This window comes from Leptinotarsa decemlineata, unplaced genomic scaffold (assembly GCF_025532065.1).
Source record: "Leptinotarsa decemlineata unplaced genomic scaffold, Ldec_3_MD MMD2_tig00000008_RagTag_RagTag, whole genome shotgun sequence".
NCBI classification, from domain to species: domain Eukaryota; kingdom Metazoa; phylum Arthropoda; class Insecta; order Coleoptera; family Chrysomelidae; genus Leptinotarsa; species Leptinotarsa decemlineata.
Genome location: NW_027412537.1, coordinates 7,319,873 through 7,341,945, shown reverse-complemented (window position 1 = coordinate 7,341,945; position 22,073 = coordinate 7,319,873). Strand labels below are relative to the sequence as shown.

The window sequence follows — 22,073 nt, the reverse complement described above, 5'->3', positions numbered from 1 at the left end:
ACGGAAAACAACAGAAAAATAAATATATTATGTTTTTCTGAGCACTGGTTGCAGAGGGATGAGACCAGTTACATAAAATTAGAGGACCTTGAACTCATTTCACATTTCTCACGTGAACAATACACACCTATGTTACGTGTTAATCTACCTTTTTTTATGATTTTCGTTAAATTTACTAGAAAACAAAAATACAACTTCGATTTTTATTTATTTATTGTTATGACATTTTTGAAATAGTGCTTCCATGAGATCCGTTAAATTCTAAGTTTCTGTACCCTGAAAATAATACGCTCTGTATATTCAATTGCATCTAGTTATCATTCAATCACTTACCATCAATCAGTTCTTGTTTGTAATTGCCTTGTAGTAATTGGTGCTTCGAGTGTTCTCTGAGATTCCTGTGTAATACAAATACGAGAAATAAATAACCTAACATTCTCATATTTAGTTCTTCAAAATATACATTTACATCACTGTTGAGTTATATTGGCAATCTGTGTCACTTCTGTTAAGTTCATATCATTGAAAGGTTTGATTAAAAAGGTTCATTGAAGATGATTTTACCCCGAACAGACCGTCTGTGACATCAATAACCATGACGACCAGATAACCGCAATAATTAACCCATTTCATGGGATTGCGAAATAAAACTGACTAGATGACAAGTTGACATACCTTTGAAAGGGGGATATCCTTTCCTTTTTTGATAATCACGGCACATGGCAAGAGCTAAATTTGAGAATTGTGCTCACATCTTGGATGGATTTGCCTTATACGTATTAGGAGGTGAATATAAGAGTTTCTTATTCTTGAGAAAAGAAAGAAATATCCACTTCAGTGTTTTAGGATTTGAATTATTCTATCTTCCTAATCAAGCCGTAACCGTTAGACCTCACTTCAGGCCATCCACTATATACAGGTACATCTTCCACTAGCTTGTCAACTATGCATTGAGAGGTATCTTAATAGGCACCTCTCCCAAATAAAACTGGAACTTGGCACAGAATTGTTCGTATAACCTTACTTTGTTTCATTTTTGGCCCTTTCGCTTTATCTCTTCGTTGTACGTTGGTTACATCTTGACGATTAGCTTATTGTTACGTTTATTACGGTACTACAAGAAGTCTCTAACAACCAGAAAATCATTGATTACAACTATAATACTTACCACAGAATCTCAAAATCATTTATGAACACACCAGATCTCTACAAAGTTTCGAACGAAGAGAATATCCATTGGAGAAAGATATACGCTGGCAACACCTTGATCAGGCGAGCTCTTTCCGTTATTTCTATTGCTTTACTTATAATAATATTACACCTCTTGTTGCTTGTCAATTATCCTGTTTATTGGTTACATTTGAATGCTGCTTTTTGGCTGTGAAGCCTTATCTACCAGTGATTCTGGAAGAAAGAATACAACTAACTAAATATCACAACTCTGAAATTATATTTACTTACCACTTACTAGTTTATATATATGTAAACTCTGATGTATATATACATAGGGGTATCAAATGATCAAGTCCCTCTCCCCATGCTGATTGAATGATTCAATGTTAAGTCTATATGTAGTTAAGTCTACTTGCAACTTGCACAACAAATAAATCCACTTCCTATCACACGAGAGTATTTCTTCCACGACCCACTCTCCGAAAGTAGCTAACCACATTATTTTAATTAGTAAAAACCCCATTATAGCCCCCAAACGTTGCTCCTATCATTTAGAGGCGTTTGCAGGTTATACATAGCGGAGTTATATTATTCGCGGACAAATAAGATTTAGTAGTGTCAAGAATCTTCTAACAGTACCAATTGAAAAGGAAATAGAATTTGCTGTTATGCATAGTACTGGCAGCAAAATTGTTATTGTATGTATGTATAGAAGCCCTTTAGGTAAGTTCGAAATATTTCTGGAAAATTTTTGGCATTTACTGAATGAACTATGTAACAAATTCAAGGACCACCAATTTGTAATATGTGGGGATTTCAATCTCGATTTCAACACACCCAGCAAAAATTTAACAGATTTCGAGAATACACTATCTACTTTCGATTTGGACATAACCATTACCAGTCCTACAAGGACAGCTAAATCATCTTCTAAAACAATTGACAATATTCTTACCAACTTAACTAAACAAAATTTTTCTGCATATACGATACATTTTTCTTTCTGGAACCATTCACCGCAAACATTAGATTTCAAGATAAACCAAAAGGTAACGGTACAAAACATGTATATAACAAGCAGGAATTTCTGTGACAAAAACCACCTCAAATTCACAAAATCTCTTCAACAAATGAATTTGAACACTCTATACAACATTCGAAACGTTGATGAAGCTTTCGAATACTTTGATAAGCAAATTGAAAGCTGTTTTGAAAATGCATTTCCTCTCAAAAAAAATGAAAATCGATAAGAACAAATCATTCAAAGGGTGGAATTAAGCTGTCATGTAAATTCAAGAAGTTTCTGATAGACCTGAAAAAAGATCTTCTGATGCTGAAACTCTGGCGTATATTCAGAAATATACTAAAATATTGAAAAATACTATAGCAGAGGCAAAATATTGAACAACTGAAAGTACCCCTAACATTTTAATTCAATAAGTCATTAATTGAAGGAAAATTTACCGAGTGTTTCAAAACAGCAATTATTGTACCCATCTTCATAAAGGGTGAAAAATTGAATATCAACAGTTACCGTTGCATCTCCTTACCAACATGTTTTTCAAAGTTATTAGAGTGGGTTGTAAATAAACAAATAAATAAGTACCTCAACCTCCATAATATTTTGGCAAAATTACAATTTGGATTCAAATCTGACTCAAGTACGTCCGGCGCTATATTTGCCTTAGTTGAACGCATTTATCAAACAATAGAAAACAAACAACATTTTATAGGAATTTTTTGCGACCTGACCAAGGCGTCTGATTGTGTCGATCATGAGCTACTGCTACTTTATTACTACGGTTTCCGCAGACAAGTATATAACTGGTTTCGTTTTTACCTACTTCATCGCAGAATGTCAGTCAGAATATCGCATTTCAATCAAAATATCAATCAATTTCTTGACCATTACTCAGATATGGGGCACATTAAAAATGGTGTACCACAGGGCTCAGTATTAGGACCAACTCTGTTTTTATTAGATATTAATGACCTGACATTCAATTTTCCTGCAGCACACTTTTCACTGTTCGCAGACGACACCAGTATGATCGTTCAAGAATTCGATCAGTCCAATCTTCATAACACTTCAAAAAATCTCATGTACCACATACAGGATTGGTTTTCTGCTAACAAATTACGTCTCAATCTTTCTAACACTAACTCCATATGTTTTCAATTTCATAGCCATATTCCAGAATTTGATATTGAAATCAATAAAAAGGTCATTATTCCGACAAATTCTACAAAGTTTTTAGGCATCCATTTGGATTGCAACCTGAGATGGACAGAACACGTTAGTCAACTGAGCAAAAAACTCTACAAGTTCCTTTATGCAATTCGAACTATCAAGCAGAACCTAGACTTATCAGCTGCCAAGACGGTCTATTTTGACAACTTTCACTCCTCAATGCAATACGGCATCGAATTCTGGAGTACTTCAAAAGATGCAAAAAATATTTTCATTGTTCAAAAAAAGGCAATAAGAATTTTATGTAACCTTACACAAAGAGACTCCTGCAGAAACCATTTCCAGAAATTAAATATCCCAACATTCTATAATAGGACTATTCTCAAAATAGTTCTCACTATTCATAAATTCAAATCACTTTCCTAAAAAAAATTCAAACGTGAAGTTAAAAAATACCTGAAACAGTACATCTATTACAGCCTGGATGAATTTTTTCCATCAATAAACCATTGAAAATGTGTTACGTACGCGAAATCTGTTGAATTTTAATAGCACTCGTTATCTGATATTATTCACATTCATTACATTATATAATTATCATCGGGACCAACCCTATACTACAGATACATTTTAGTTTTTATTTTTACCACTGTTATATATATTGTACCCTCTAGGTTAGGTTATATCAATTGGTAATAGTTTCCTTAAGCCATTTTAGACCGCAATACCACAACAAATGCAAACAATGTATTTATGATAAATGTATACATATGTAATCATGTAAGTGATATTTCACGGAAATAAATGTTTTGCTATGTTAGAAATAAGTACGGTGAGGGGAACTAAAACCCCCCAAAAAGCCTTTGCAAAACTTGCCACCGTGGACCAGCCTACCCAAGCTAAGGTGTAGGGAATCGTGCCGACAGCTGAATGGCCGAAACCTCATTGTAATCAGCCTACCTCTGGTAATGCGGAGCTTTGCCAGAGGTAGGTGACCAACTCTTCCCTCGCTACTCGTGGGAACACACATAAATGAAACAACAGAAACAACAAATACAAAAATCAATCCCGAGGCTGGACAGAAGTGCTCACCTCAATCTAAGGCGGTGACTGGGGATAAACAGAAATGTCCACCCCAATCTACCATTTGGAATGAGGCTGGACATAGCAGATCACCTCCAACAGCAAGGGTGCCAAGGGTGCGGCGGGTGCCAAGTGCTCCGCCTTGAATAAAAGCAAGGAACCGGCTGCCCCTGCAGGAAAGCTTCCTCACTTGTGCACCTCCACGGATAGAATCCCAAGAAGGTCGAAGAAGCCGTGCAACGACAGTAATATCGTTGCACCTTCCAAAACCTTCGCGGAGGCCACCGTGAGACACCTCAAGATTGCCAAAGAGAGTGTGTGTTCGGCAAGTCTTGGCCTACACCTGCCAATATAAAGGAGATGTCTCCTAGTGACCTGTTCACCTTCCTGGAAAGGACAGCATGGACGATGATCTACGAGGACAACTCCTCGGGAGGATGTACAATGGGTCACATGTGGCCTAACTGCTGTGAGTCTACACTCACCCTCCCTACTCTACAGGCACCAGATACAGATACATCATCAAATTAGGATTTAAGCTGCATGGAAAATATGTACGAAACCGTCAAAAGTTGCTACAGATAAATTCTGCAATGGTTTACTGACATCTTTCGGCGAGTCTTTTATGATAGTTTTGATAGTAGGAAAGTTTTTTCATTTTGAATTTGAGCAGGTCCACATGAGGACAATAGAGGACATGAGGACAATAGAGTGTACACGATTCTTGATTACTAAGCCTAGTGAAATGCTTATGATTGATTTTTTACAAATTTGTTCAGGTGAAATAGACAATTTGTGTACATCGAGCTTTCATTAGAAGTTGGAGCTGAAAGAATGAAGTTAAAAAATATTTTGTATGAAAGTAGTAGATATCAATACATCGAGCGTATTTGAAATACTCTCTAATATACACGATATCAAATAGAAGCGTGGCGAATCAAGGCTATGTTATTTTAATGTGAGATATAGTGCTTTCTAGACATCACACAGAATAATATCTTTATTACTAACACGATATCCCCTACAGTAGTTTCTCAATGGTTACTACACGAGTTCCGCGATATTCACTACACGAGTTTCTCGATGTTGATAAGCTCTCGCCCCTCTTCACCGGCTGCGTATTTAATATTTTGAGGCATAGCTAGAGCTGCTAGAGCTAGATTTGCTAATCTGTACGAAATATGAGAGTACATCAGGTTATAATATACACTGGGCAGCTCCATTCAATACCCCTTTAAACTGCAGTAGTTGATTGTGTCTGATCTATTTTTAAAAGACATTGATCTACATATTATTTCTATGTCATTAAAATAAATTTAAAAAAATGTAGATTCTAAATGTCCAATACCTTCGTTATTGAATTTTTTATCTTGCGGATAGTTTCATACAAATATTAACATAACATACATATTATTAACAACAGCTTATGAATTTAATTGACCCTAAGTTGAATTTCACTGTAACTCATCAAAGCCATCCGCATTTACTGCAAATGAACAATCATTAGCAAATGAACTTTACATTTTTTATTGAGATATTCTGGCGTATTTTTAATACGCCAAAAAATCAACAGAATCAACAAAAAAATCAAGGAGCTTTGAAGAACACTCGAGTCTTCATCAAAGTAATCTGAGCTTTTGCTACATATATTTTCCTATTTTATAGAATTGGAACCTTTGAGTGAAATGAATCTAATGAAATGTTATAATTCACCAAAAATATAATGAATTGAGTCATTCACAATATGTGTGGCAGTGAAGTATTCAGAATGTCTTCGTCGAGAGGGACGCATGTCGCATAAATCACATGCGTTACATGAAATAAAAAGTCAGTCAATGACAGATGCAGTGATATTAGTCGCTATTATAAGGACTGCATAACAATAAAATTTGTACTGAAAATACATTTTTTGTTAAAAAAAACGTTTTGGTTTTCTACTTCGCCATCATTGAACAAAAAATGTGAGAAAGTTCTAACAGAAAAAAAACTATCAAGATATGATCCTTCAGATACAAACTAGAAAAAATCATTTCAGAACGACTACTTTCATACAAACATTACACTACACGTAAGACAGAACCTAGTTGAAACAACTACTTCCGTATGAACATCGAATAGCCAAAAACAACACGATAATTATGCCTGAGTCACAGTATTCACCTGATTTGGCACAAGCATATTATATCTGAGGGGGATTACTTTGAAGAGAAAAAATAGAAATTGATGAATAAACAAATATTTTTTGATAAAAATGAAATTCAGCTTATTTTTTGAACACACAGTACATAGAACACTGTCATTCTCAATGGTATACTTCGAAGTTTCCGCACTCATCTTGTCACTCATTTTTTTATAACACTTTATGTCAGCGGAAGAAATGGTTAACTAATCCCAGCCGTAGGAGTTTTATTTTTCTCCGTTCCTTTGGAAGCCACAATTTTTTTCCCAAAATAGTTTTCAAGTTACACATATATTTGTTTGGAATCTACTTTTTCCGATATTTATCAAGCATCTAAGGGAAGTTTTACTCATTTTGCTCCCCATTTGAAAAACGCACCTCTTGTAGAAATACAGTTCCATTTAATTTTTTGATGGTGGAAAAGCAATGATCTTCATCAATGTCCTCTTTAAATCTAATAAATAATGCAAAATAGGAATCAAATACGTTAAGGAAGAAAAAGAAATAAAATTATTTATTAGAATTAACAGGTTCATGTATAATAAATCAATTTCATTTGACGTTGAAACTTATATTTGAGAATCATCTCAAGTATTTATCTTCTTGTATGTTGCCTTCACCATTCCATTGTATTCATCATATTATAGCATTGTAGATTCTTAAATCAAAGTACATTAATGATGATGATGTCTCAAATTTACATGCGAAACACTTTCTTTCTTTCCCTTAAGGGTCAGTTACAGATTATCGAAATCTGTAGAAATCAGCAATCGACATAGACAGATCAAATATCATTCTTTGGAAACCTTCTATAGAGAATGAATGAAATCGGAATGCCAAACACTTTATCAAGTATGTGACAGGCGGCAAAAGTTGACAACTAACTGGTCACTTTAAAAAATGTGGCCTGTATAGTAAATTTCAACACCAACAATACAACCCATAAAAGCCATTATTGCAAAAAGGCAGACGGTAGCTGCAATAAATTACGAGAAAAGGACAACAGAAAGTTTTTTGAATCTTCGACACAGTCCGGTTTCACTTTTTCAATAAAAAGAATTCTTTGTCGACCGATAATGTGCAATGAAGGTCCTTTATTGCCCTAATAAGAGTTTTGCGCAAAAATGAGCGAACTGTCCCTTTTACCAGGAATAAGCCTGCGTTTTAGTAAAGTTTACGCAATGTTACATATTAGAAAGTTGTTCGTGTTTTATTTATGTTTTTTATTACTGCAAAAAGTGTATATAGTTTCTCCTTAAATGAACAGATAGATATTTGCAAAGCCATCAAAAAGGGCGTTTCTCGCCCTTTTTGTCTTTTAGACTTTACGTCAATTACGTTATCAATACATTGTATAAAATAAATTTACTTCCCGCTGTCTGTCCCTATGTATGCTTAGATCTTTGGAACTATGCAACGGATTTTGATGCCGGTTTTTTAATAGATGCATGCTATATATAGCATGCATAACATATTAGAGAAACACTAGATAATTCTAGAGGTTTCCAATGTGATGTCGTAAATAAACAATTGTTTTGCACTTACATTGCGAACGCTGGCTGAACCCTACGAGATGGTTCAAAAAATGTACTACGGTTTTGTACCCCTTTAAAATGTCTACAAAAAAGTACGAGTTGGTATATGTCTATCTCTTAGGAATAATCCACAATATCCATTTCTTATCCTCGAGAAATAATGGCTTATTTACGAAGCGATTTTAAGAAAAACAGCATTAATCCTTATCCAATTAAGAACCTTAAATACATTGTGCATTCAATATAGATCAAAATGATCCTTTACAGCATGTAATTTAAATGATTTTTTTTAAATATATTACAAATTTGAAATGCAGGGAGGGCCTGCGCCTCGTGCCTATAAATGGCGCGTTGAAGGCCTAGCTTCGCCCTGCACGCGTTTATATGTATATTTAGCATCAGCATTGCACCCGTACGGAGCCGGGGCGGTTCGCTAGTTTTAAATGAAATAGTTCAAAAATATTTTCAAATTACATAATGACGTCGAAAGATGATTAGCGATGTGGTTTTACTGAATGCTCCTCTATATGATTTTCCGATAAAATATTGATATCGAAATGAAATCAGCATTAGTCTATCTAAGTTGTTTTTGTTTGTATAACGTCATTTGAAAAACCTTCCTTAAATGGAGTGTATTTTCGATAATTTTATGCAGAGATGGATTGAAAAAATTATTTATATCATATAACCGTTGTAATAGTTATTGATTACAACAAAGATTATTTTTTGTAACTGCATTTTCCTCTTTCAATTCCAACTATTAAAACATTTTTATCAAAATGTTAACCTTTTTCATTGGACAAGTGTCCTGGAATTAAAAATTTATAGGAGAATCAACTACATCTTCTGCATATAGAGGATGAAAGGTATTCAACCTTTTTTGGTTTGCGGCGCCTTAAGTAATCTGATTCTTTCGCGACGTCATATTTTTCTAAATTTTGGCAATAATTGGATAGCCAACCAAGGAATCAACCGTTGGCCGATCAGGTCACCGGATATAACGTCTATGGACTTTTATCTCTGGGGAAGGTTGAAAGATCTCATTTTTCAATTGCCGACCAATTCTAGATACAAATTGGTAGAGGCAGTGATGCTTCTCTCACTCCTATTGAATTAATTAATTCGGCAAAAAAATTCAGAAAAGGTGTCGCCTGTGTATAGGAGAAGCTGGTAGACATTTCGAATACCTTCTCTGAACAAATATATATTATTTGTTTGTTCTTTATCATTACCATTATAAGTTTCATTTATTAGTAGTAAATACAGTATAAATTGTTATCTGTTTCATTGAAACTATGCGTTTTAATTACTGCTGTGAGCTTTTTCAACATTTGATAGCTACTGCTGAACAATTTCTTTCTGTTTTATCGCCGCGTCGTCCGAAGCCTACTTGATCAAAGGGTGCGTTTCAAAGTCTACATGAAAAATTCTAAAAGTTCTGTATTTCAAAGAGGACTCTAGCAAAACATCAAGTGTGCTACATTTTTGGAAAGGTTATTTTAAGCTCTATTGAAATATGCAGAAATATACAGAGTGTCTCATTAAAAAAATAATTTTCCATCAATAACTATTAAATCTCATTTGAAAAAATAAGTTTTTTACACCATTAAATTCTACTTAAAAATGCTTTGAGAATGTTTTTAAAGAAACAAGAAATTTTTGACAGGAAAAAAGTTACAGCAACTTTTAGAAAATGCAAATTTTCGAAAAACATGCTGTAACATAAAAAGGATGATTGATATTCTATTTTCCAAACTATATTCCTATGGCATCCGAGGTGTTGCTCTTGATTGGATAATGTCTTTTGTGAGTAATCGTCAAAAATATGTCGCTATTAAGACTAATGTCGAACAGTCTAGAACGGCTGACTCAAACAGTCTTGATTTAAATATGGGAGTTCCCCAAGGCTCAGTACTTGGGCCCATTCTGTTCCTTTTTTATATCAACGAAATTGACACTTTAGCTAAAGATGCACACTTTGTTATTTACGCGGATGATACATCCATACTGATCTCGAATAAAGCAGATGATATTATTGCTGAGGAGTGTGAGCGATTATTGAGTAATATAACTTCATAGTGTAGCGCTAACTCACTTAACTTTAATACTGAGAAAGCACATATTATGAGGTATCATCACGTTCAGAAAAATATTTCCAATATAACAGTCAGTGTTGGCAATAAAAAATCAAGTTACACTGACAAAGCAACATTTTTAGGCATCACAATTGATGATTGTGTAAACTGTAAATCTCACTGTAATAATCTGATTAGAAAGTTGAATTCTCTTTGTTTTGTGTTTCGACAGCTTAGAGAAGTACTCACATGTGAACAATTACTCATGTTATATCATGTTCATGTGGCTTCAAGAAAACGATATGGGATCCTCCTTTGGGGTGGGTCCACACTAGCACAAGATGTTTTCTCGGTACAAAAAAAAATTCTGCGACTCATTGCTAGGGTACCCTGTACATATTCATGTAGAAATATCTTTTACCACTTCAGACTTTTAACAATAGTAAGTTTATTTATCTCAGAGCTATGCATTTACGTATTTAGTAATAGAAAAGACTTCACTTTGAATGTGAATATTCACAGCATTAATACCAGACAAAATAAAGGTTAGGTTGAGTTGAGTTAGGTTAAGTTGAAAAACAGCACAAGCTGAACTTCGCCTTTCATCGATTGTTACACTGTGTTTAATGTGTAATTATTCGATGAATAAAGCCGATTATTTTTTTTTTTCACCGTAGTGTGCGCTGGTCAGGCCCTATCCCCCCAAAGCACCGATACATTCGGGAGGGCGCGCCAGCATAATCAACCAATGACCACTCCCCACACCGTGGGGTAAGTGATCATTGGATCCGAGAATCATGTGCCCTGAGCAAACGCAGTGAGCCAAGAATGACAGCCTTCTGCATCTGTGCGGCTAAGATTTCTGCCTTAGTGCGGCAAGCCGGTATGATTTTGAGATTCGAGAGTAGAGAAGACATCATTCCACCAAGGACTCCAATAATCAGAACGACCATCTTGACAGAGTGATCTGGATAGAGTCTGCGGAGTTCGAAGAGAAAATCTCGATATTTTATCCGTTTTTCCTCCTCTTTTCTGACGATATTCGTCTCGCCAGGAGCTGAAAACTCCACGACAAATATCGTTTTGGTCTGGTGGTCGAGAAGGACTACATCAGGCTTATTAGCTTGTATGAGCCTGAGGGTGGGGAACGAATAGTTCCAATAAATTCGGCACTTCTCGTTCCCCACAACGGATTCAATATCCCCCGGAGCGTAGGGCAACACCGGTGTCTCGTCAATACCGTAAGAGTGCCGTAGATGGTAATATAGCACTCTTAGGGCCGCGTTATGTCGATGGATATAGGCCGAGACCGCATATGCTGGACATGCTGATAGCAAGTGCATTAGGGTCTCGGGCGCCTCGCGGCAGGCCCTGCGCCTTGTGTCAGGAACCTCTATACCCATCACGCGACTGCGGTAGACTAAGGTGTTGAAGACACCATCCTGGCAAGCCATGATGAACCCCTCAGTTTCCGACTTCAGCCCACTCGACCTGAGAAAAGCGAACGTCAGGCGCTTTGATAAGCCAAGGTCTTCGATGTTATTGAAGAAGACCCCATGCATCGGCTTAATACCAGACAAAATAAAGGTTAGGTTGAGTTGAGTTAGGTTAAGTTGAAAAACAGCACAAGCTGAACTTCGCCTTTCATCGATTGTTACACTGTGTTTAATGTGTAATTATTCGATGAATAAAGCCGATTATTATTATTATTATTATTATTATTATTATTATTATATTCCATTTTATAAGTACAAAGTGACAGAAAACTCTGCTTGTTACCTGGGACTTCTTTCTTTCATTCTTCCACAAGAAATTCGGTAAACAGGGTGCCTGAGAAAATTTAAATTTCTATTAAAAAGATTTTTAATCAACAAAAATCCCTACACGATACAGGAGTTCCTTTTGAAGTAGCGCTGCAAACATTCTTATGTAAATGTAGATTATGTATATGTATATGTGTGTGTGTGTATCTGTGCATACGTGTATACATAAATAAAATATATATTTCTATTTATATTTCTGTTTTATTATAAACGTGACCAATTAATGTCTTATTTTAATAACATGTATTACTTTTACTTTTACTATTATTAATTAAGTAAACTATTTTCTATCTACCTGATGATTTCTATACGTGTTCAATCATGTCAAAAGATTATTATTATTATTATTACTATTATTATTATTATTATTATATGAATATGTGGTTTACACCATTGAGTTTGTTATAAAATTTGATTCCCAGACACATCCATTAGTTTTCATCTACCTAGTTTGAAAATAGGAGTTTTCCTTACAAAAGTGGCCACGAAATTCAAACATTCACCTTACTTTCTTAACAACCCACGTATTAGTTGAAAACGCTTGGGAAGTTATTATATAGCAAAATACGTGTTGTGTTCATCTGTCAATTTCACTTAAAAATAAAGTATTCATGCCTTAATTTCATTATCACAAATTTCAATTTTTTGAGTTGAGCCGTTCAAAAAATAAAAGGGGGGCATTAAAGAAATGCACATTCACCTTACTTTCTTAACAAACCACGTATTAGTTGAAACGCTTGGGAAGTTATTGTATAGCAAAACACGTGTTGTGGTTTTGTAAACTGTCCAGTGAAAATTTCACAATAAAATTTGTGAAAGTGTGTTTTTATACATGTTCTGCATAAGATGATGAAATCATGAACTCATTTGTGATATATAATTGAGAGTAGGTATGTATAAATGATAAATTTCTTATCATTTCCAGTTCCCGTCAAAATAAAATGCGCCAAAAGTGAATCTTTGATTACAAAAAATAAAACGTAGTGACTTGTTCCAACAATATAACTTGTGAATAAAATCGATTCCATCAGATTTTCATCAATAAATATCCACCAGAATCCTATAAATCTAGTATGAGGTTTGAGTTGTGCTGCCGGTACCTTCAAACATTCACCAACTGTAAAATCTAAATGAGGTACAATTAAGATAACTTCCTAGCAAAATATCCAACAAACATGCAAGGTAGTCGTGACCAAGAAAAGATCGGGTTTCAGTAGGATTTTCTATAAAAAGTTGTGTCCGCAAAGGCACATCCTCTTCCTCGTAACATGTGCGTCCCAACCCCTGAACGAGGGTTTCGGTGAATTTTTTTTATACACAAACTAAGAGTCACTGTCGCTGGAACAATCGTGCTGAGTGTATCGCTTTCACACTTGTGTTCGGCCCCTCTTAAATATTTCAACAAACATACCTCCTACACACACGCACGCCAAAGATTTTCTTAATGATGAAAATTAACAATCATATGTTGATTATTGTACATCTGTTATCCCGTTAAACAATAGATTTTCAATATGATTTGCAATATTGTAGTTCGAAATAGCCAGGGTAAATCAAATTAAAATATACTTTATTGTCCGAAGATTTGCATCTTATGCAATGTAAATATATAGTGCCTTTCTGTAATGTCCCCCTCTTTTATTTTTGGAACGGGTCAACTCAAAAAATTGAAATTTGTAATAATGAAATTAATTCATGAATACTTTATTTTGAAGTGAAATCTACAGATCAAAACTTTCAAGATGGCGACTGTGTGCCATCTGGGAAGAAAATAAATAGAAAGGGGGGTCTTGTGACATATCATTTTGAAGCTCCTGATGAATACTTCACAACCCTAAAATATGAAGTCAATATTTTTACCTACTACAAAATGGCGAAACATTCTATAATTTCCTGAAGACAAACACATTATTATCAATATTGCTAGAAATATTCCTTTTTATTTGCCATATGACAATTCCAACAACTCAATAAGGTTTGTTGAGTTATTTTTTGTTTATAAAAACGTCATAAAAATGTCAGTACTACAATGAATATCATTGTTCAGTTAGAATATTCTCATTTAGTTTTCGGTTTTACTAGTAGAAAGGTACCACGTCAAGGAATCGACCTATCTGTAGAAAATATTTGAGGCAACTTGTATCCAAATTCACAACTACCGATAGTGTACATAACAAAAAGCCCCCAGGTCATCCGTCCATTCTGGAAGATCAGCAAGTGCAAATAAATGGTGAGATGGTAGTAAATCCTGAACAGTCTACTTAATCCGTCGCGAATGTTTGTGAGGTGTCTCCTTCTACTGTGTGGAGACTTTTGAAGAGAAATAGGTATCATCCATACAAAATTGAAATGGTACACCAATTAACTGAAGATGACCCTGAATTAAGAACATAATTATGCTAAATCATGACGGAAACAATGGCAAGGCATCCTACCTACCTCCACAATATGTGTTTTAGTGACGAATATATATTTTTTTAAACGACAATGTTCACAGACAAAATTGCCGTTATTGGAGTGACACCAACCCTCACGTTTTCCGGGAAACATATACCCAATATCCAGAAAAAGTTAACTTTTGGGCAGGAATATTGGGAAACCATATTCTAGGACCTCTATTTATTGATCAAAATTCAACAGGGGAACTGCATTTGAATATGCTGAAAACTACTGTTGACCCTCTCATCACTGAAATCGTCGAAGCGAATCCTAATGAATTCGATATGGATATTGTATTCCAACAAAATGGAGTACCACCACATTACTCCAGACAAGTAAGAAACTATTTGAATGCTACTTTTCTCGGTTGTTGGATTGGCCGTCGAGGTCCTACAGAATGGCCAGCCCGCTCGCCAGATTTCACACCTTTGAACTTTTTTATGTGGCTTATGGGGCTATTTGAAGCAAAAGGTATACGAAACTGAACCTGATTCAATATTGGATATACGGCAGAGAATAATAAATATTTGTAAAGATATTGATGTTACTGTGTTCGAAAATGTTCGGCGTGAAATATCGGATAGGCTGTTCATATGTCAAGAAGTTCAAGGCAACCATTTCGAGCATCTTCTGAACTAACCTCAAGCTTATTACTTCATATTATGTAGTTAAATGTCAATGTAGTCAGGCAATTATTAAAGGTTCCGCCATTTTGTTATATTAGGAAATATTGACATCATATTCTAGGGCTGTGAAGCATTTGTCAGGAGCTTCAAAATGATGTATCACAAGATTCCCCTTTCCATTAAATTTTTTGTCCCAGATGGCGCCCAGTCGCCATCTTGAAAGTTTCATCTGTCAATTTCACTTAAAAATAAAGTATTCATGCCTTAATTTCATTATCACAAATTTCAATTTTTTAAGTTGAGCCGTTCAAAAAATTTAAGGGGGACATTAAAGAAATGCACTGTAGAAAAAGTTCTAAAAAAGTATAGATGTAGCCATAAAAAAGTTCCAAAAATGTATAAATGTAACGATGAAAGAAATTCTAAAAATGTATAGATAAAACACCATCATGTGTAAAGTGATAGTACAGAGAATAAATTGTTAATTTATTGTTGAAAGGATTCGCTAAAATACTCTTCCAAACTATAATGGGGTCTATCAACAAATTGGTTCTTCACCGACTTTTTGAAATGTATATTGCTTACATTTGCAGATCTCATTTTAATGATAAATGATTGAACAACTTACCACCATTATAATATACGGAATCCTTGATTAAATTCGAAGTTGGAATGGAAAGTCTGAAGGTATAATTGCTTTTACGAGTAGCATAAGTAGTAGAAGCAAAGTTGAACTTCGATTTATGTTTATAAATAAGGCAAACCGTCTCTAGGATAGAAAGTGCGATAACTGTTAAAATTTTATTGGCAGTGAACAAGTTCCTGCGCGATTCTCTGTTTTACTTTACAGAGACATCTTAGCGCCCTGTTCTGTATTATCAATACAGAAGAGAGAAGGGATGAGTTGCATGCTCCCCAAAAATGTAGTCCATAACGTAGTCGAAATTCAATGAGTGAATGGTAAACGGTCTTTGCGATATGGAAACCCAACTCATTTGAAACCACTCTAACTGGATAACATCCGGAGGAGACGTTACTCTTGATTTGTTCAAGGTGTTCATCAAATTTCAGCTTATTATCAATGAATACACCGAGAAATTGTGTGTTTAATTTATTTTGTAATAAGGCAGCGTCTATCGAAATTTCATCAAGTGAACATTTGAATGATATTATATTCGTTTTGAATGCATCGAGAGAGTAAATTTGCATGGCACCAGCATTTCACCTTCTTCAAGTCGGATGATTTTATTTTATTTAGCACCACTAAGTTTTTTTCATTCCACAATATTGTAGTATCATACGCGAATAGAGTGAAACTACCAGATATGTCAGTCATAGAGATGTCATTCATATATAGCAGAAACAGAATAAGGCCTGACACAGAACCCTGTGGTACTCCAGATTCAATAGCTCTGTTCTCCGACAGTTCCGTTGTCCTCAACAACGGAGTTCCGAGAGTTCCGTTGTCCTCAACAACGGAACTCTTGGAGAATAGGACAAACTGAGAGAAAGCCTATCAAGCTGTGTTTCGCAAGGACCTATACTTCAGTGTGTACACATATCTATGCCGATACCTAATTGTATCATACGCTATCTGTTGAAAAAACAATGCGAATTTTAATTTTTTTCAAAAAATATTTATTCATTCATCAATTTCTATTTTGTGCCAGCGTTTTTTCCAATCTTCGAATCAGAAGTGCTGAACCTGTGGTTCCTTAGAAGAGCCCACTAGATCACCTGATATGAGGCCTGTAGATGTATCTGATACACAACCGCAGTTCATTTTCAGAGCTCGTAGATAGAAAAAAGTGGTGCTTGCAACGAAATCACCCCAGGAATACATCATAATGTACGAAATAAATTTATAAACAGAATTCACTATTGTCAGGAAGCGGATGGTAAACATTTCGAACATCAATTGGAATGAACTGGTCTAAATTTCGATTACAGTTTTTTTTGAAATCATGATATGTATCGTTTGTTTGCAGGTTGTTGAAACGAATATATAAACTGCTACTCATTTAGGAATGGCTTATTATTCGATTTCCAATAGTAAGAGAGTTTTGGATAGAGAATTGGAATACCTATCAAGTGAGCTATCGGAAGCCCCCTTTTCCATTGGAAAAAAAATTGGTTTGTCATGGTATGTCATGCAGTACCATCTATACTGAAAATTATACCATTTTACGTAATCTGTTCTGTCCTTGATATCGTGTTCCATTCAAATATGTCGTCCGCAATATCTCTACTAATATTATAGATGCGAATGTAAGTATGTTTGTTACGGTTTCACGCGAAAACTACTCAACCGATCATCATGAAATTTTGTACACATATTCTTGGGGGTATTAGAAGTAACATGGGATACTTTTTAATGAAAACATTTTTTTATGTAAGATAAAAAAAAAGTTTGTCAAAAAAATCTTAAAATCTAGCTACTTCAACGTCATCTAGCATTCCAGTAATGGAGTTCCAACCCTTAGTACCGTAATACCATCGCACTGTATTATTCACAGTCACGACAATATCCAATCCAATCCAATTGACTCTAGTTTCAGCTGTTTGTAATTTTTCTATATTTATTATTATTTTCTTCTGTCATTTTTATTTTCAGGTTAGGTTATTTTTATTTCAGTAAAATATATTTTAACATTTATTGTTGCAATTCAATAAAGCATATTTTTTAGAAACTTCCAGCTAAGCATTGAAATATTTATAGTTCTCATATTGATTTATTTCTATTGTACTGACACTTATTTAATGGCATTAATGTGAGCGAAGCCGCGAGGAAAAATCTGATGTGATATAATCATACTTTTTTATACTTGCAATGAAATGTTATCCATTCCGTAAATAGTTAACCCCAATTTTGGATTTATTTCCAGCCAATTGTCATCATCATAGGAAACAGCCGAGTCATCTAGGAATACGAGAATTTCAAATAGACGTGTCATTTTGAATATACCCATGCAAATATATTTAACAGACCCAAAACTAAACCTTGTGGGATTCCACGCTTAATATCGCACACAGAAGGAGTCATATTATTTCGTACGAAATTATAGTAACCAATCTAAAAGTTCATTTCAATTTGCAGTTTTTACCAAAAATGCGCAAATTGCAAAGTGCAATGCAAAGTTGTTTGTGGAAAGAATCATTTTTTAGAAAATTTGTAAACATATTCATATAACCATTTAAACCTTGTTGAGGAACTAAAATTATACGATGTAAGTAAAGGAATGTTCTTTGAAAGACATTCTTTGTGGAGGAGTCAGTGTTTTTTACTGTTTTTTGGGTTTATAACCTTCAACAATCTGAAAAATAAACAAAGCTAAACTAACAGCTGCTGAAGTGTCATAATGGGCTAACTGAAAATATTATCCCGAAAAGTTACTGCGTAATATAAACCACTGAAGAAATCAATTGTTAAACTTCCACGATAGTCAAATTGGTTCGAAAAGAAAGTGAACCAAAAAAAAACTGGAAGTATCTTTGAATCTTTTCCAGATTTTAGCCGACCTTAAGATAAGTATGTATATATTTTTTCAGCCCTTTTCTTCATAAGCAAAGTTATTGAAGGCAACAAGTTACTCAATAGAACATTTTTCTTTGCGAAAAATAATTTGAATCTACGCAGTAACTTATCAGGGTGAACTAAAATGTTTCTCTTTCAACATCTGTGTAAAGTTGTCTATTACAAGTTTTTTCAGATTGTGGAATACCCAGAAATTTCGTTCATGTAAATGGTATTGAAACATTTTTGGAAACAAATTTTCACTTACATGTTTTAATTTATCACATTTTACAATTCACAGATATAAACTTGTCGCAAAATTTACCTGTAGATAAATAAGAAAACAATATTTAAGGTGATGGTCATAAGTAATTCTGGAAAAAATATTTTTATTAAGTAGGTAAATCGCGGGACAAACTTTTATAAATCCTGTAATAAATTAATTTACTTAATTCATTTCAAACTTAATTTTTTGAAACAATTGTTATTGAAACTGGCAATGTAATTGTGCAATTTGTTTTTGACAATTTCTTCAAATAGAGCTAAGTAAACTAAAAATCACTATCCGAAACTTTCATTTGTTACGCATATCTCTGAAAATATATAAATTTGGCCCAATTAAACCACCTCCGTATATTTTATACTGTACGGGTTTCCAAAAGATTGTCAAATTTGAAAGACTGTATCGAATTCTTTGAAAGATACCTGGTCAATAAAATTATTTTCTCTGCAAGTTACTGAAAAATTCACATTTCAATAAGTTACAACATATGATTTAAGTGACCAGAAAAAGCATTTTTTATCCAAATTAGTGAAAAATATTGATTGTTTTTGCCTTCGTTCAAGATCCGAATTTACCTAAATATTTTAGGTACTGGCACAGATAAGCCCCAAATGATATTTTGTTCGCTCAGGTAGTCAGTAAAATAATGAAATTAAATAATAAGGAAAGGATTATCTAAACAATTTTTGAAGATTACCTCTTTATTTACTATAATCATTTGTTCTGACAGACCCAAAATAGTAATATTTTATATCTTATACAATTTTAAATGTTCCATTGATATCTGAAGTTAAATTTGGGATTCAACTGAGAGTGATCCAAGCCGTTTATTTTAACGATACTGTTTGATAAAGCACAAATGATTTTCTTGATCAGGTAGAAATGTAAGGAAGAGTGTTTTGTTTCAATTAAATATAACATATAAATATATTTGAGTATTTTGGCACAAATTTTTCACAAATGATGGCACGTATTTTGGACGTAAATGACAACTTTGCTTCATCACAAAGATGTAATTTTAAGTAACCATTTCGATTTATTATAAAGAACCCTAAACTTTGTTTTTTCGTCATACAATTACTTTTTTAGGCTTTTTAAAGAACTGTTTTCACAGCACACGGCACATTGAATTACACCTTTTAAATGTAGAAAGAAAAGGGAGGATAATTTGTACCTCATTTTAAAGATATATACTGTTGGATTTTCCAAACCATCAGAAATTAAGTTTTAGGAACTGGTGTGTGAACACCAGTTCCAAAAACACTGATAAAACTTGTACATAAAGAGATATTGAAAGTTTAAAGTTATCTTTTTTGTTCATAAAACTCATAGCATCTATCAAGGTTATCAACAAAAACAGTAATATTAAAAATCCTATTTTCCTTTTCGATTTTTTGTTGTTTTAAATAATAATGGAATATACAGGGAGATCTATCATGGAGTAAAGATATAACCAGTTTTTTTAAATGGAACATCCCATTTTTTCAGTTTATGAAGTAACCTTGTGCTGAACTGATTGCAAAAAGTATCACAATTGGTACGAGCTGACAAAATTGTTTAGTAATAAATTTTTTTTCTGCAAATCATAAAAAATACATATTTTAATAGGTTGTTTACAACATATCAATTATATGGCGAAGAATTGCATTTTTCTACCCAAATTAGTGAAAAATATAGATTGTTTCCGTTTTTCGCTTATATTATAATTGCATCACACTTATTGTAGTATATATTTTTGATTTTATTCAGGATTAGAATTTACCTGCAGGCACAGAAAAGCTCAAAAATGTTATTTTGTGCCCACAGGTAGTCAGTAAATTATTAAATTTATATGATAGTGGAAGGATTGTCTTACCAATTTTTGGAAATAACCTCTTTATGTATTATGTTCATTTGTTCCGACTGACCCAAAATTTTATTAATCTTCTACCTATTTCTTGAAGACTGAAATTTTCTTTAGACATTCAAGTTGAAGTTGGGATACTAATGAAGGTGTTCGAAACTGCTTCTTTGAATTATGCTTTTGTTCACTGAGCAGAAATAATTTTCAATACACATTATTTTGAAATCTGATAGGTAGAAAGAGTATGCGAGGAGAAATGTTCCCTTTCAATTTTATATTTTTGAACATTTTGAGTAAAAATTTTACACGAAATGTGGAACGAATTATGGACAAAAAGATATTGAGTGAATTTCACCTTGCCATTTTTTATCAAGTTTGTTTTTATCCCAAAGTTGTTATTTTTAGCAATCATTTTTATTTCTTGTAAAAAACTCAAAACTTTGATTTTTTCGTTATACAATTACTTTCTTCGATAAGATAACAGTTAGTTTCGTAGAGGTCACGTTGATTTACACCTATACAATTTAAAACGGAGGGGAAGGTTGAGTGGCATCTCATTTCAAAGATATATACTATTTCATTTTCCAGAAATTCAGTTTTTGAAACTGTGTGAATACTGATGAAACACATCTTAAACCCAGATGGTGTTCCCCAGGGATCCACATTGTCTCCAACTCTGTTTTTATTGTATATCAGTTACCCCAATTACTAGAATGTGTGATTCTTTCAACAAACATTGTAGGAATGTAAATGTTTTCTCTATTACGTTGAATTCCTTTAAAATAACGATGAAAAGAATATTCAACACATAACAAAAATAATTGCTTAGTATGTACGAAATTTGTTAATTCATTAATTTTTATTTTTTCTTGTATCTGTTGACACCGTGTATCTCTGTAACCACTACTATCAGTGGATGCTTCTATGGGTATTTACCTGTTTGTATCCCAAATTTTGAATAAATAAATAAATCAACGACTTATTGGAAAAAAACAAGAATCACATATATTGCTTTGCTGACGACAGCACACTTGTCTCATCATTACATTTGGATTCCAGGATATAGGCTGCGGATGCACATCTTCACCGGTAGCGGGAAGTTGAATATCTTGATGAGGATCTAGAAGTAATTTCGACTTGGGATAAAAGTAACCAGGTTCAATACAATGCCACAAAAATTCAGGCATCAATTTTCTCCAAAAAAATTAATGTCTCCGAACGGATATAACAATGTCAGGTCAGACAATTCCACCAATATGTCTTGGCACATTTATGTCGCAGGAATTGTAAAGGCTGCTTCTCAAAAGTT

The 22,073-nt window shown here is 33.9% G+C and overlaps 1 long non-coding RNA gene across 1 annotated transcript; it reads right to left on the bottom strand.

The window, feature by feature from the left end:
• Window positions 1–200: 200 nt before the first annotated feature.
• LOC111505545 (uncharacterized) lies at window positions 201–1,002 on the bottom strand. The gene is made up of 3 exons (XR_002722145.2): window positions 676–1,002; window positions 334–398; window positions 201–276 (listed from the first exon to the last, which is right to left on the bottom strand). It is a non-coding gene; the product is annotated as an uncharacterized lncRNA (long non-coding RNA).
• Window positions 1,003–22,073: the final 21,071 nt, after the last annotated feature.